This window comes from Myotis lucifugus, unplaced genomic scaffold, assembly GCF_000147115.1.
Source record: "Myotis lucifugus unplaced genomic scaffold, Myoluc2.0 scaffold_73, whole genome shotgun sequence".
Taxonomy (NCBI): Eukaryota; Metazoa; Chordata; class Mammalia; order Chiroptera; family Vespertilionidae; genus Myotis; species Myotis lucifugus.
The window spans coordinates 4105234-4110258 of record NW_005871121.1 but is presented as its reverse complement, the minus strand read 5'-3'; positions in this window follow the sequence as shown (position 1 = coordinate 4110258).

Sequence of the window (5025 nt, the reverse complement as noted above, 5' to 3'; positions counted from 1 at the left end):
ACTTGTATGCCACATACTTGCTAATGTTCTGGTAAGACTCATTTTCTGCCCTCCTCAGGGAAATCTCAGCAGTCTAGGGCCTGTCCTCCCGAATTCTGTAAAAACAAAGATATTGCCTTGTACAATTCCTCATGAAAACTGAGGGTCTCATGGAACCTGGTCCTGCTATCATGTGGGAGATACAAAGCTGGCATCCCTCAGGGCTGTATTCTTAACCCACATTCCCTGGGTCAATCATGCTCAGTCCCATGGTTAACCAAAAAGGAGGAGGGCAAGATGAGAAATGTAGTCTTCAGCCAGGCAGGCATAAGCTCAACTAAAAAGTCTATTGCGATAAATAAATAAATAAATAAATAAATAGTCTTTCCTTACAGAGCTCACGTGATGAGACTCGGAATCCGGTGAGGGCTCTGGTTCTGGTGGTACCTGAGGGAGTTGCTACATCAGTACTAATGCCGGAGCAGCACCTCCTCCAGGGTTTCTGATTCAATAGGCAGTAGGAATTGTAAACTTCCCCACCACCCAAGTGAATCTGGTGTGCATCCAGATTAGGGAGCCACAGTAGCCTGGAGCACTCTGTATAAGACCTGCAGGCCCAGAGAGAGAAATCAGAACAGATGTGAAGTGAAGCAGAAAAGAAAAAGTATTTTTTTTAAAAAAAGAAAATCACAATTGTGCTGTTATTTCTACTGTCAACGTAAGAAACGTTCAAACATGTAGAGAATTTTTATGAGCTCATTTGAGCCAAAACTGATGACAATTGCCAGGAAGCCATATCTCAGATGCCCTCGAGAATGACAGTTTTGCAGTTCCTCTTATTTGCATTTGAAGTTAGGGCGGGAATCTATGGAAAAATACATAGAGGTGGGAGAAAGCCAGGCAAGGACAGGATTACGGGATAGTTAAGTTTTTGTGTTCTCTTGAGGTTGGTTATACCTTCCAGGGGTATTCTTGGCATTTCAGAAGGTGTTAACCAAGATGCACAAGAATAATGACAGGGCTTGGTTCAGACCTTTCACTAAAGAAGTGACAGGCCTGGGGCATGACTACCCACCATCCTCTGCCCAGTGAGGAATTTATGATCAGACCACCCTGGGAGGTTACTTTTAGTCACTGGAGTTGTCAGATTTATTATAGAGTCCCCTTTCGTCCCCAGAAAAGGCCAACACATACATAAAAACTAAAAACAACAACAACTGACAACAGTGCTAGAAAATGTGGAAGGAAGCCAGTGAGTAGCCTGAGATTTTGAGGAATTTCGAGCTGTTCTGCAGCAGACAGGACCAGATAAGGAGAAAAGTATGTTAACGCTAACTAGCCCTTGATTCAATACATGGAGTGGAAGGAATGAGTCTGCCTTAGAAAGTAACCTGTCAATGAATTTTAGCCAAAAGGGTTTTTTAAATTATTTTTTATTTTTTTTTATTTTTTTAAGTAAGGCTGTAGTTTCAGAGTAGCAGGGCTTCGGAGCATGGTGGGTATGTGATGAGGTGTTCCATCGGGAGAGAAAATGAAGGCCCTTCACATGTATCCATGAATTCTGCACGTGCGACTCCTGACTTTTGTACTAAGCATGTCGACAAACCAAAGGGGCATTTGCTGCAGTTGGCTTTACTTGCTTTGATACTCAAATATTGAGGACCCAGAAGGGAGAGGGGCTGTGAGCCATGGAGTGAGTGTTCACTCGGTCATGTATTGTGGACGAGTGACACGGTTTAGATCCTTGTCCAGCAAATGCTCGCCCTCCTTGCTCAGTCCGGGCAGAGTTTACTTTCTTGCCCCTTCACTTAAGCTTGGCTTTTTAAAAAATATATGTATTTTATTGATTTTTTACAGAGAGGAAGGGAGAAGGATAGAGAGTTAGAAACATCAATGAGAGAGAAACATTGATGAGCTGCCTCCTGCACACCCCCTGCTGGGGATGTGCCCGCAACCAAGGTACATGCCCTTGTCCGGAATAGAACCTGGAACCTATCAGTTCGCAGTCCGATGCTCTATCCACTGAGCCAAACTGGTTAGAGCAAGCTTGGCTTTTTTACTTGCATGTTATATGAGTAGAGGTTTGAAATGGCCCCCTAAATTCTTCTGACTGCCATCCTGAGAAGAACGTGCCGTGGTAGCTTCTGTTCCTTGAGCCTCTCCCCAGGATGAGACCGGAAGCGTGCAGCAGAGCCACCCGGCTGAAGGCCAGTGAGTGGGAACAAGTGCTAATTGCTGTGTGCACTGAGGTTCTGTGGTGGGCTGCTCCCTAGCAATAGGTGAGTGAGACAACTCACATAGGACAAAACACACACACACCTGTTGTTTTACGGGTCTGAGATCTCTGTGCTCATCAGCTTTACTAGAACTTGAAGACATACTCTACCCAAACGAAAAAAGAATCATAATACAGAAGATAGAAGTGGAGTGGAAGAATCAGCAGTGAATACTGAAGCTAGTAAGAATATGATTAAATTCATAGGAGATTGTGAATCTTAATGTAGTTGTTGGAAAAGATATTCAAAATTCAAGAGCTGGACTACTGAAAGTATCAGGAATCTAACCTTAGTAAAATTTAGGAGGTTGGCAGGGAAGGGAAATTAAAACCTTGTGTATAGTCCTATTTTAGTAGGGGAAACGATCATATATTTAGTATTAATTCTTGAGGGGATAAGCAAATATAGGTGCGGATACGCTAAATTACAGGTCATCACTAGTAAGAAAGAAGCGCTGTGTTTAAAAAAAAGGTAAAGTATCTCTCTGGCACAGAGGGAGGTTTGTTTTCTAATCGGGGTACTACATATATTGCCTTCCTCTGGGATGCAGTTTGGGTAGATGTATGTGCTAGTAACCCCTTTAAAAATATTGGCATTTCCTAAACTCCAGAAATCTTCAGCTGTGACACAAATGCCTGCACGTATGGCATCTCTTTGAGCCACCTTGTGTCGCTCCTGTGGGACTTGGCAAGGAGAACCCAGGGGAACGTGATGCTAATGCTGCCTTCTGTGTTGTGAATAACAACATCCTTTGTCTTTGACCCAGGAGTTTCCTGTCTTGGGCCAGTATCTGTAAAACAATGGTAGGCTAATTCATTAGCTTGCATACAGTAAAATCTCAATTTTTTCACAGATAACTGTGCTGTACTGTTTGTTAAATATTTTACATATCACCCCTGGATGAAAGGTACAGCATGCTGAGAACAAATACAGTTGTCATCAAACTTTTATGATCCAAAACAACATAGCAATAGAATCTATAAAGCTAAAACTTCTAGAAGTATGTTATTTTGTATTTTAAAAGTCAACTGAGGGACTTTAACTTAGTTCTTTCGAAATAGATCAAATAGGCCAACAAATAATTTTAGGAAATTTGACTATCACTTTCAAAAAGCTTGAGTGAGTATATGTTGAATATTTATGAATGCACATCTACAATATTACTTAAACATTATATAAATTAAGTGCCTATGAAAGTGAAAAACATAAAATGTAGTGTTTAAATGAAAGTTCAATGAGTATTAAATATATACTGTAGTCTTTAAGTGAAAGTTAAATAAATATTAAAGAGTAGAAACAATTTAGCCTTTCTTTGCTTGCCTAAATCCATTTAATAAATGTGGGATAAAATTCTAACAGAAATTAAAATTTTTCTAAATAATTTTGGGATCACTGGGATATCAAATATGAAATTGCACTGCAGGGTTGATAAGAGACATACTCTATACAGCAAAGGTTATGATAAGTATATAAACCACATTTGGTAGAAAATTCATAACCTATGCTTTCATTAAAAAAAATCATCTGAAAATATATGAAGAAAGAATTCAGATTTAGAAACTAGGGAGTCTTAACTAACTTGTCCTTGGAAATGGTTCTGGTTCTTATGCCTAAATATAAATCTGTGCTAACATGTTCCATTTTTAGAAAAGAAAAAAATATGTAGCTTTTTAATTTTGAAAGAAGTAAATTGGCTGGAGATGGCTTTTTTGTCAGTTAGTAGGTTTCCAGAATATGTATTTTTTTTATTTTTATAGAAAGACTTGAACAAAACTTAACAAGTTAATTTATTCAAAAACAACTTTCAATAACTTAGACCCACTTTTTAGAGATTACTATACCTCTTTTTTCCCCCCACAACTCCCCTCCTTCCAGCTCCCACCCCACCCTCCGCCCTCACTCTCCACCCACTGTGTTCATCCATAGGTGCACGATTTTTGTCCAGTCTCTTCCCGCATCTCCCACACCCCTTTTCCCCCCAAGAATAGTCAGTCCGTTCCCTTTCTATGTCCCTGATTCTATTATAATCACCAGTTCATTCTGTACATCAGGTTATTTATTCACTTGATTCTTAGATTCATTTGTTGATAGATGCATATTTGTTGTTCATAATTTGTATCTTTACCTTTTTCTTCTTCTTCCCCTTCTTAAAGGATACCTTTCAGCATTTCATATAATACTGGTTTGGTGGTGATGAACTCCTTTAGCTTTTCCTTATCTGTGAAGCTCTTTATCTGACCTTCAATTCTGAATGATAGCTTTGCTGGATAAAGTAATCTTGGTTGTAGGTTCTTGGTATTCATCACTTTGAATATTTCTTGCCACTCCCTTCTGGCCTGCAAAGTTTCTGTTGAGAAATCAGCTGACAGTCGTATGGGTATTCCCTTGTAGGTAACTGAGTCTCTTTCTCTTGCTGCTTTTAAGATTCTCTCTTTGTCTTTTGCTCTTGGCATTTTAATTATGATGTGTCTTGGTGTGGTCCTCTTTGGATTCCTTTTGTTTGGGGTTCTCTGCGCTTCCTGGACCTGTAAGTCTATTTCTTTCACCAGGTGGGGGAAGTTTTCTGTCATTATTTCTTCAAATAGGTTTTCAATATCTTGCTCTCGCTCATCTTCTGGTACCCCTATAATTCTGATGTTGGTACGTTTGAAGCTGTCCCAGAGGCTCCTTACACTATCTTCGTATTTTTGGGTTCTTTTTTCATTTTGCTTTTCCGGTTGGGTGTTTTTTGCTTCTTCACTTTTCAAATCTTTGACTTGATTCTTGCGCT